The sequence below is a fragment of the Anthonomus grandis genome, chromosome 11 (assembly GCF_022605725.1).
Source record: "Anthonomus grandis grandis chromosome 11, icAntGran1.3, whole genome shotgun sequence".
Lineage (NCBI taxonomy): Eukaryota > Metazoa > Arthropoda > Insecta > Coleoptera > Curculionidae > Anthonomus > Anthonomus grandis.
The window spans coordinates 9715679-9728509 of NC_065556.1; the positions used below are offsets into that span (position 1 = coordinate 9715679).

At 29.9% G+C, this 12831-nt stretch overlaps 1 long non-coding RNA gene across 2 annotated transcripts; it reads right to left on the reverse strand.

Annotated features, from left to right (window-relative positions):
- Positions 1-7721: 7721 nt before the first annotated feature.
- LOC126742098 (uncharacterized) lies at positions 7722-12625 on the reverse strand. Of its 2 annotated transcripts, XR_007662486.1 has the most exons (5): positions 12384-12625; positions 11125-11748; positions 8994-10757; positions 8341-8621; positions 7722-8269 (listed from the first exon to the last, which is right to left on the reverse strand). It is a non-coding gene; the product is annotated as an uncharacterized LOC126742098 (long non-coding RNA). The 2 variants fall into 2 exon arrangements; XR_007662485.1 differs by having other exon boundaries at positions 8994-11748.
- Between the last annotated feature and the right edge of the window lie 206 nt (positions 12626-12831).

Below are 12831 nucleotides of genomic sequence, written 5' to 3' on the forward strand. Positions count from 1 at the left end.
TACTTTCATGACCTTGTTTTGAGTTAAATAATTGGGTTGCAAGAGCAGCCGATGATTTTTTCGTAAGAAGGTGTTTTTTCATATCATAAATTAACTTTTCGATAGTGTTATAGGTTGGTTCCAAGCGTATTTTAGCATTTTGTGTTAATTTTACCTTAAGCACATATTTGATAAGTACCAGCTTTACCCTCATTACCTAGCATTTCGCTATACATCTCAATTGCATCAATTAGCTGTTTGGTGGAATCTTCCGATCTATCCATGTTAGGTAATGTGGATGCTGCTGTTTTTATGTCAAAAGTGTCTGTCATTTTGGTCACTGATTTTTCGCCTGTAACACTACTCTTTTCGACCACTTCTGTAGTTACTCGTATATTTAATTTTAATGCATTAATGATTTCTACTCTTCCTAACAAAACTTCCTTACACTCATTAATATTTAAAGTAATTTCTTTAACAAATTTACTAGCTAACTTAAACACATCGTCCTGGTGTTCAGATTTGTCAAAATTAATTTTTAACTCATTAAATTGATCATCAAGTTTTTTAATTCATTAAGAAATTTATTTACGCACTCAATATTTTCTCTACGTCCTTGAGGTTCTTTTCTAATATTACGTCTTAACTGTACAATATTTCCTAATAATTCTTTAAATTCGCTAACCATTGATAATTACTTGAGGAAAAAATATATAAAAATAAGCGTATATACTACTAAAACATTTAATCTGCTCTTACTCTTTAACCTCCATATAGACCATTCTACTAGAATCCATAACTATAGACTTCTCCATATTTATCCACTTAACACTAAAACTCACTAACTACTAAACTCACTACTCACTCACTACTCACTGAGGTTCTGCTTAGTTCATTAAACTAGTTCTTGACTTCGCGTAATTTCACGTCTTATTTTAGTCTCTAGGGTTTTCTTTGCCCGACGACAGCAGTACCAAAGGATACAGATTACTACGACTGTACCACCAACCAACTCCAAAACTTCCATTGCCGATACGCCATTACGTACATCAGCAGTAACGCCGCTGCTATTTCCACTTTGGGCTATTATAACTTCTTCCTTGGATTGTGTTTTACCCATTTTAAGTATCGTTTTTAACTTTCTTTTCAGGGAAACTGGACTCTTTTCAAATGGAACAACAAATAGCAAACTTTCTAGCTAGTAGCCTTTTTATTCTGTGATGGAACTTGGAACTGTAGGCATTGTGCTACCACTATAAAACTTAACTTAAGCACGTGCGGCTGGCAGGGTCGCCATATAATATTCTTAGTTTGCGGACATTAGAATATATTGTTCGAATGGAACGTACTCAAATTAAAACACACATTCTCTACTAAAACCAAAACTATATTATTTCCATTCAAGTATAATAACCTTTTGTTCGATAGCTAACTTACTTATGCTATCATAATTAATCGACCTCCTTATAGGCTAGAGGCAATAACCTTACATTAACACTTACTTCCTTTATGATTTTTGCATAGAAACAATAAGCCATCGCAGATTTTTTTAAAAACTACTTTTAAGGGTCTTTAACCTATTGCATACTACCACACGACCATGAGAAATTTCCACCATCACTATTTTTTCTATAACTGCCTTTATCCTTTACCGTCTAAGGCAACTATGCAGTTGTGGAAATTCCAAAGTGAATTAAATTGTTTTTTGCTACTTTTCTACATTGCTTTGGTTGGTGTGGACATCACTAAAGATTTTTGCACATTACTTCTACTATTGTTTTAAAACTGTTTCTGTCACCAAGTCCCTAAAAAAAGAACGAAATTAGGTATATCAGGTACCACAGTTTATACAAGGTGCTTCAAAAGTGCAAACTTTTCTGCTAGTGAAGGATGTGAAAAATGACAGGCGGAATTAAGAGCGATGTATCGTAGAGCTCTAAAAAAAGTGAAGTGATATACGCCGGTGGCCAGGTACCAACTAACACAAAAAATTAAGATTTGAGGAAAAAATTTACTTCCTAAGATTACATATCTAAGTACTGATTTTTCGCTATCACATAAATGCAACTAGCGTCACATGCGGTCAAAGTGCAAGATATCACTTTTCCCAGCAGAAAAAAATCAGAATCTTGGTCTATAATTGTTTACTGTGTCTCTTGGAGCTTTTTTGTAAATAGGAATAACTTTAGAAATTGAGTACAGATGGAAATACCCCTACTTTAATGCAATGATTAATTAATTGAGTTAGTGGGCTTATTATTATTTAAAAACACAACAGATTTAGTTAACAAAAAAACAAGATATGAGGGTTTAGAAAAATCATATTCTTAACGACTTAATGAAATCAGATTTTTTTTTAATTCACAATAAATAAAAAGCAAAGTTTTAGATGGCATTTATACATATGCATTGGGATCCTTTAGATTTCGTACTCGTTGGAAGTCCGCTTGATATATGTTATAAATGTTAACGTGCACCACACTGTTTTTAAGGTTAACTTATCAAAATGAAAATAAATTGATTGTGGTTTTATATTTCCGGAACTTCGATCCAATTGCGTCATTAATTAAGAAAGAAACTAATAGACTAAATTAAATAAATGTGTGGTTCAAACAGAATATGACTGAGAAATATGAATAAATGTCTGAGACCTAAGCATACAATCTTTGATCAGTCTCTAAAATTGTAAATGCTTTTAAATTGATGCGTTAAATTCATTGCAGAAAAATTCACTAGCAGAAGCACGTAGACCTAAATGAGCAAAAACAAAATCAGTTGTTTTAATTCGCAAAATGTTTTATTCATATATACTTTGCCAAATATTATGGGCACGTGCTCGAGTTTGTCTTCGCATCGCGACATGAGTAAGTGTTTTGTGTCCTTATTTGGAGAATCTGCCTTTTGTAGCTCGGAAAGTTATTCTAAAGTTGGTTTTGAAGGAGCGCCGAGGCGACAGACCTTTTTCCATTTTTTTTTACACAATAACATTAAAAGGTAAAACATTTGTATAAAACTTGTATACGTCAAGTCAATAATGTTAAATTAGCTGCAAATATATGATAATATGCAAGTGTTGTTGCTATGTAGGTAATAAATTGCAGCGGCACAAAATTATAAAGATGTTATGGCTAAATGCGATCAATGCATTATTCTATATTTCATTTTAGCAGTATTTTTTTTCTTTGAAAAAGACGATTCTAGATTACTCTCAGTGGAAATTGTAATTCTAACCCCATGTTGTCTTTACCGCTTTGGAATAATTTTATATTGATTTTATTAAATGGTTAAATTTATTGATGCCTTTTAATTTTAATCCAAATTTTTTACGGAGCAAAAAAAATTAAATGAAGAAAACTAGCGCAGTTTAATTTTATTAGTTCTCTGAACCACTCATACACCTATATCATAAAATAAGATCTGTATCATAAGTTGAAACATTTGATTAAATTTTTTTTTATTAACCTTGTGCTGAGCACATTTAGTCACGAGTTATAAACTAAATCAAATACTTACAAATGACTATGGAACTCGAACCCAGGGCCACACGACTGCTAGACAGGTGTATACCGACCGCGCTCCCAAAGCTGGCCTTAAAATAATATTACTAAATTTATTCAGAAGCTTACAGAACATCTATTATTCTTATATAATATTTTCAACTAGTTAAATTATCATAAAGCCTTACTTAAAAATAATTTCCCATTAAGTTGCAAAGTTAGTAAATATTTTTGAAAATTTATATTAAAACTTTGTAATGATAGATCAATTAGGTTTATCGGTAGCCTATTAGAAATCTCTAAAACATAGCGCTATTATAAAGTAAAATTGAAATGTCAATATTGAAACCCTAGTATTTAATCTTTGCATACAACAAACCATGCTTAACGCTGTTAAACGCTTTCGAGAAATCTAGCACTACCAAAACGCTATGCGTATTTTTATTCTAGGCTCTAAATATATCAGCACTACTACAGCTACATTGTGTATTTGGTACTATATTGGTAAATATACAATAATTAAATATCTGAATATGAAGAACTCTTTCAAAAATTACGGTCTTTTAGATCTAGTCCACCTTGCGGCATCTCCTCGGAACACAGAAAGAACGTAGACAGTTGGCGAATGTTCCGGAACAATGATTCTACCTAATATCGTTGATTGAATATTTGAGATGTGGAACCTTATGTGCAACCTTATGCACTGTCTGCCTGCTTTGCATCATCGGCCCTGAAAACTCGGGCGCTTTGAGCTGATATCTATGTTTTCGACAGGTCTACTTCGAAAGATTTAATTTTTTATTTATTTAATTTTTTCTGGACATTTTGGGTGATTAACTTTAATTAATTTTCTTTAGTAGCGTAGTTAAAAGCTGCTTCGCTTGCATAATATATATATTAAGTGTTGTTTATAAAGGACTTCATAATAAAAAAAAACAAAAACAATAATTTAAGTTACTTTAAATCTCAGGTTCTAAATCAAAGTGGATGAGTGGATTATGAGGGGATTCAAACCCGTGGAAATATGGAGATTTTTTTGATGGGGAACACACTGCTTAAAATAATGGATATGCGAAAATATTTTCTGATCTAATTTGATTTAAAAAAATATAAAAAATTAAGGTTTACAAAAGCAAATTTAAAACTGTGTAATTGAGTATTAGATCAGTACCTCAGAGGTACTTTTATAAAGAATGAATTATACTTATTCCAGTCAATTAAGGTAGTAGATTTATTGATCGTCCATGGATTGTTTAAAGTAATTCAGATTTAAGTTCTTATTTTTTGTAAATTTGGTCTTAATTATTTTAGCTCAACTGAAGTACTTATTCAAAAATAGTAAAAAAAAATCCTCACTGCATCACATTTAATTAAATCCTTCATCAGTCATTGTTTTACTTGAATATTTGACAAACTCTTTTCATTGTTAATAGAGAAAACGAAATGTTACACAATTGGGAACATTTTTAAAAAAAGTATAGGTCAGAAATAAGCGATAAGAAAGAAATATTTAAAATTCATAAAAATTACTAAATTAAATAATGTATTTTTTCTAATATGATCATCAAACTATTTTTTAAATTTATGTCAAAACAATAAAATCATTTATTGAATTCAAAATTAATTTGTAATATTTATAATACAATTTATAAAATATAATTAGATAAAATAAAAATAAATATACTAAACCTATCATAGACATATTGATAAATTTTTACAGTTATTAATTAAGATTCTGATTTATAATAAGTGAAAATGGGAAACTCAAAACCTTATTAGCAAATTTCAAAAGAAATCTAATTATAAACCTCACCAAAAATTATTCATTTTAATATCTACAAGAACTAAATCAAGGTCTGACAAAAATTGTTTCTCAGCTTTCTATGAGAGCCACTTTCTGTTTTTCTTTCTTTTACTTATTTATGGAAATCTTAAATCAATTTATTGATTTTACGGTCTAAGTAATAACTAGTTTTCATCAAGATTCACCAAGAAAATGTTGATAAATTATTACTTGAAATTGAATTATTGTGATGTGTTTATTTTTACTTGTATTATTTTGTAATACTTTTAATTTTGTATTATATTGTAATTGTATTGTATTATTGTTTTCAATTAACATCTTCTGAATATTTTAATATTAAAGGTTATAGCACATACTATAATGGAGGGGATTTTAATAGTAATGATGCGCTGATAATGTTTTTTGACGGCAAATTGCAAAATAATATAGAAATCTTTACAGGGGATATAAATACTGACTTAAAGGACGTAAATAGCAGTACAGTAAATGAATATCTCTGTCCCACGTCAAATTGTGTTTTTTTTGCCTTATATTAAACTAACAACTAGATATGACAGACTCCTGCTTACATCCATTCCAACAACAAAACAAATAAATTCTTATATATTACATACTTGTGTCGTACGATCACTATCCAATTATGTTCAATATATCCCAACATAACCTTCAAAATTCTCTTTTCACAAATAAACAAGATAAATATACCAAAAGAAAAATTAGTGACTTGGAATTATTAACATTAAACTTCATAAGCTATGACTGGAGGTTACAGAAATTCAGAACTCTGAAGACGCTACCATATATTTTTGTTAAAAAACTTGAAACAAAAAACTATGAAGGCATCTGAGAGAATAGAAGTGTTTAAAAACACAAAAAAAGTGAAGGAATGGATAACAAGAGGATTGATTGCCTCACGATTGACCACACAATATTAAACACGTACAGGGATAGAAGAATCTTCAAAACATTACGATCATGAATTACATAGCTTGTAGAAATCATTTAAATAAAGTAATAAATATAACAAAGTATACATTTTATAAAAACTAAATAGTAAATAGAAAAATAAATACAAACAAGAATGATATGAAAAAAGTATATAAAATCATAAATAATATAACCGGTGGAGCCAAGGGCAAACAAGCAATACATTGGTTATTAAGGATGAACAAGACTAACCTTTTAATGATCCTCAATGGTGATGTCAAACATTTGCAACAAATACTTTGTGGATGTCTGTACAGAACTAGAGCAAGAAATAAAAGTGCCCGTTGAAACTTATTTATCCTCAAAAAAGCAATACACTAAAGTAAATAACAACTTAAGTTTCCCAGAAATAATTAAAATCGGCGTTCCTTAAAGGAATATAATGGGACCTATTCTTTTCATTACCTTTATAAATTCATTAATTGAACTAATTTTAACTTCTTGCAAACCAAAGTCCCAACTTGTCTATGTTTATAAAACTAGTGTCAGTCAAGGAACTTATATCATCATTAAAATCAGATAGTAGTCCAGGGATGGACGGAATAATTACCAGGATTTTAATGATAATAAAATTACAAATACATAGAAAATGTAATTACAGGTATAGACTAAATCAAACACACTGTAAAAGAGTTTTTTACAAAAATAAAAATTAAACAGTAAAATTGTTTGGATTTTTTCAAACTTTCAAGGGCAAGAAGATGCTCCGAAAATGCATTTGGAGTTTTGGGTGCTAGGTTCCAAATATACAAAGCATCAATCCGGTATAATCCAGATGATGCTGTTATTATTTTAGCTACAATTTGTTTACATACTGGCTGAGAAACCGAGTTGTGGGTCAAAGTATGTACACACCTCTATCGTTTCGACACAGAAGATGAACTCCATGGATGTGTGCAGTGCAGCCAGGTGAGTGGAGAGAAGACCATGCATATGCAATAGTGAATGTCGCTCATCAAGGGGGCAATAGACATGCAAATAATGCCCTGCAGCTTAGAGATAGTGCGAATATTTTAATACTATTGGTGCAGTATCCTGGCAAGATAGGATAATTCGTTAGATTTATTAATTGGTTTATGTGTGTATAATATATAAGAACAGCTATATTATAATTATTATCATTATATAAGTGATGTAATTTGATTTGGTAGACTCAATTTTATTGTAAACTGTATTGGTAGTAGGGTGAGAAAGAATATAAAAAGAAGAGACTAAAGAGCACATTTTTACACACTAAATACATACAACACACAACAAATATTTAGAATATTCTTTAAAAAAATTGAAAAAAATTCTTTAAAACCTTTTAACTTTTTAAAATTAAAAAAAAACCTAACTTTAATATACATAAAAAATTACAACAATTTTGAAATAGCTGTTAATTAGACCTCTTAATAATAACTGTATTTTACTTATTTTAAAAAATATGTATTTACGTAGCCATATTTGTATATTTATATTTCATATCAACTTAGGATCTGTATTTAATTAGATGGATTTAAGCTAGTGAGATTTGCATTTTTAAAATGAATTTGTATATGGTAAAATTAATGAAAGCAAGTGATAAATACTTTTTTATTGTATATCATATATATTACTATCTTCTTCGTAAAGAGCTTGTACTATTTTAGCCTCAACGGCGTTTCGTCTGTTTGGCTTCATTTCTCGCAATTTTGATGCCACAAATGCACTAAACTTATCTGCTGAATCTTCATTTGGTATAATATTTGCAGGCTCTGATGCAATTTTTTTTACTAGGTCCTCAGTGACGGTCCCTTTTCGTCTTTTGACCCCCCCCCTTTTGTTAAACATACTTTCTCTCATTTCTAAATGTGACGATGGTGACGGAAATGGAGAAGGAACAATACCAGAATTGCGGTCACTAGAATTACCATATGAGCTACTATAAAGCCAGCGGTTCTGCAGCACTCGAGCTTTCCGCAGTTGTAATGTTCAACGGAAAAGGAGATGACGATTGATCTTTAGGAGTTGCCACGAACCTCTGTAAACAAAAAAAATATTAAAATCCCACTTCAATCAACATGTTGCAAAACAAATATCACATTATCTCACCTGCATGTTTTCATCAAAGTATGCAATGACATTGCTTGAAATGTTACTCCGAGCTTCCAAGCTGGATGTAGTGGCTGCAGTAAAGCATATGGGTTACATTGTTGATATGCTTACACTTTGATGTGCTACTTTCAGTAAAAATGAAAGGGAGTGGTAAAAAGTGCACTTGGGGATATAAACACTATCAGTCCCATTTCCACTACGCTTAAACTCTTTTACTTTCCTGTAGTTATCCATGAAGATATCTCGCATATGTAGGTATCTTTTTTTTACAATTGGCCCTGTAACCAAAATTGATTAATAAATTAAGAATAAACCTGCCTACTTGAATCCCAGCCTAAAAATCTAATAATAATAACCTCTTTAAATGGAAAACACTTTCTGAATATTAAATTCACTTTGTGAAAAACAGTGATTATTTATTTTTTACTTGAACTATGCGAAACACTAATAAAATTGACATTAATAATTATTATAAAGCTTAAAAATTTCTTTTTATTGAATATTGTTCTGTGATTGAATGTTTTAAGCTTTTTTTAATACTGACATGTGTAAACACTCACCCGAGAAGAGCAATCATATGATTGCTCTTCTCGCCACTCACTATGTATTGATAAAGACTAAACTTTAAACCTATGTGTAGCAAAACTTACCGGTAAAACCGGGACCCAATACACTGGCTATCTCCTTCCAGTGAACTTCTTTTAAATCGTTTCGACGATATTCGGCCAAAGTCACGTCCCACAAAAGAGGTCTGTTTTTGACCTTATTGATTAGGTTAAATTCGTTATCTAAAGTCCATGATTTAAGTTTTGGTGGCATTTTTTAGACTCCTACTCGTGTAAGAAATAATTTATTTCTTGATTTCTATCACAAATTTCTATGTTTTTGAACTAAACATTGAATAATTTGAAGGTTAAGTTTAATGTTTATCACTTGATCTCGTGATCTCTATGCTGCTCGCTATTGGCTTCAATTAGAAACTGGATGGTTGGAAATAGATGCGCGGCTAAACTGGCGACCGAACAGGCAACCAGAGCGAGCTGAGCTCCCATTGGTCCTCTGCTCAACGGCAATCGACAATCGTAACCGTCAACCGCTAGTCCACAGAAAACAGACCAAGGATAGAAGACAAACCTCTGAATAAAGTTCTGCGGAACAAAAGGCCACAAAAACGGTGGATGCGATCCGAACTAGCAGAGATGCCTGTAAAAATATATCCCGACCCCTTCACCAAATATTGATAAATGAACATACTAATTATACTAATTAATTTTCCTATAATATTTCAATCAATATTCAGGTCACCTGAAGAAATATTATTACATTTCGGAGGTGAATTTTCGACTCATCATTTCTTGGCGACCTTTTGTATGTATTGTCTATTTTGCATTATGTCTATGCCAAATAGACAAAACATACACGCAGCAAAAAAAGAGTTATTGTCTCTGATACATGTACGGTTTCTGTGATTTCACGAATAATAATTTATTATTGGTGACGTAGATATAAAAATATACATTATTTTATCCAGGCTGATAATTACATAGAATTAAAAACTAGTATAATAATAATATACAATTTGGTCAATTTAAAATAAGAAAGTTAAGTATGCATAAATGCAGAACATAAATATATGAAAATAGATCTTTTGCATTTATAATAATAAGCCGTCTTTATTAAGTTGTATAATCTAATAAATGCATAGTCTATAAATGCAATAAAAATTGAATAAACAAATAAAACACTATAATATTAGAAGTCTAGCCTACAGCTACTCCACTTAATCCTATGTATGTTCAAAATTTTTTAATACGGTTTTTGACTTCTTTGCTTTTGTCGAGATAAGTATTTTTGATGAGTTAGAACTTTAATAGGGTCGATATACAATTCCTTGGAATCAAATAAGATAATATTCCAAGAGATATGGATATTAGGTAATTTAAAAAATTATGAGGTTTGACTAAATGTGCCATATTGTCTACACTCGAGTACCTCATCATCCATCGCGATATAATAAGTTGTTTTTGCAAATAAGACAAAAATTAGGTTTTCCCTTAAAAAGAACATTTGCAATATAGCCGTTTATATAAACTATTATATTCGAAGTTTACTTAGTTTGTCTGTTTAAATGTATTTCCTTAGGAACTTCTACTATCTCAATGGAATCAATATTTTCCAAAGGCATTATATCAGGTTCCACCTCATTTATTAAGAAACATCTTAAGTCGTCTAAAGATTCTTCACAAGAATGTTTAATACAGTTAGATGCAGGAGAGTGTGCAGCCAAAAAATTATCAACTAATAATGTCTTGAAAGATGTTGTGAAGTGACTTACATTTGGATTATTGTTTCTAACACCATGGCTGCGAATGAACTAAAAAAAATTTCCCAGCGGATCCTGATTGAATGAAGCACTGAAAATAAATTTAAAGTTAAAGACATTTAATAGAATCCTTCTTAGTTGCAAGAAACCATTTAACGTAAATTGAAAATTTTTATGAGTGCGTATATTAACAAACTTGTTCTTTTTAAGGCAATGAAACTGCATGGTTTTTACTATAGGTGAAGCACTGCGCCAAAATTCCTCATGTTTGGATTTGTGAGTTACTATCCTCTTAAGTGGCTTGCATTGTGCTGATCTGGTTTTGACATTAAGGCTATCAAATAAATTGTCAAGAAAAAGAATTAGGTCCGCAGTGTCTTCGGCTTCATGTGGTAGATTACAGTTGTCTTGTATATGATTGTATTGATATATGAATAATTAATAATTAATTTTCTTACCCTAGTGAGAAATTCTTTTCATCAGAACTCTAACAGTGTGGCTAAACACTTGGGTACAGCATTTTACTTTCATAATAATATGCTGGTCTGTTAATTTTTTACTCTTATCATTCTACAAGTTGTAATATGGTCCCATTTAGCAATTTTCGTTTACCCTTTTTGAACAAAATGTAAATTTTTGTTTAAAAGGTTATTTCTTATGCCCTTAAATAAATGCGGGACGTCAAACAATGGGACTAATTCTTGCTCATTTACTAAAAATCCAAAATTGTTTTCTTCCTGGTTCTTGCGGTTAAACTCTTGAAGAGTTTCATCTAAGAGTAGATAGATTTATTGCCTTTTCCATAGTGTACCTTCTAGTTTGCGGTAACTTTTTTTAATTGGTAACTTGGCACTTAATGAACTTATAAGTAGGACTATAATTATGTTTTAAGAGGTTTTCAAAATCTGGGGAATTGACATGTTTTTCGGCAATACCTATTCTGTCTTTGTAATTTATTTTCTTTTTCCATTCCAAATAGTTCACTCCTCCAAGATGTTAATTTGGTATATCATTTTTTGGCCTTTGGTGTCAACTCAATGGAACGATGAACATTTAAACTTTTAAATTCCTTTTTTCAAGACCTAAAAACATAATGTTTAAATATTCAATTAATGCATTTGTTTAAAGGAATATCAATAAAATTGGCATTAAAAAAAATGAAAAAGAACTAGTGAGGAGTAAATCCATAAAATAATAATAATAATAATAATAATAATAATAATAATAATAATAATAATAATAATAATAATAATAATAATAATAATAATAATAATAATAATAATAATAATAATAATAATAATAATAATAATAATAATAATAATAATAATAATAATAATAATAATAATAATAATAATAATAATAATAATAACAATAATAATAATAATAAATGACTTCTGTCTTTGTAATTTATTTTCTTTTTCCATTCCATATAGTTCACTCCTCCAAGATGTTAATTTGGTATATAATTTTTTGGCCTTTGGTGTCAACTCATTGGAACGATGAACATTTAAACTTTTAAATTCCTTTTTTCAAGACATAAAAACATAATTGTTAAATATTCAATTAATGCATTTGTTTAAAGGAATATCAATAAAATTGGCATTAAAAAAAACGAAAAAGAACTAGTGAGGAGTAAATAAATAAAATAATAATGATAATAATAAATGACTTATATAAAATAGGTATGATAAATGTATACATATGTAAGTATACTCACGTTTCTTAGCAGTTTCCTATTTCCTTGAGGCATTAGGTACAATTTGAAATGGTACTTTTTCAATATCTATTTGATTGTTGGAATTTTCTATTATAGCAACAAATATTTCCATATCAGATGAGGTATTTTCTGGAATATCTTTCCATTTCTTACTTTCCATTAGATTTCTCATCTCTAAGATATTTTCTACCGCGAGTTTGGCTGATAGGTTCTAAAAGATTAGTACCTTTAGAACATATGAACCCATCGATGGAACCTGTAAAAAATATTTAAATAAGGGATAAGTCAAAATGATACATATATTTTTAGATACATATAAAGGTCAAATAATGTTTTGATGAAAAGTGCTGAAAAAAACTTTTGGGAAAAGGCAATAAGCAGTAGGTACTTGTTATTTTAACAAATAGAAAAAGTAAAGTAAAATGAAAAGGTTTTAATTAAAATATAA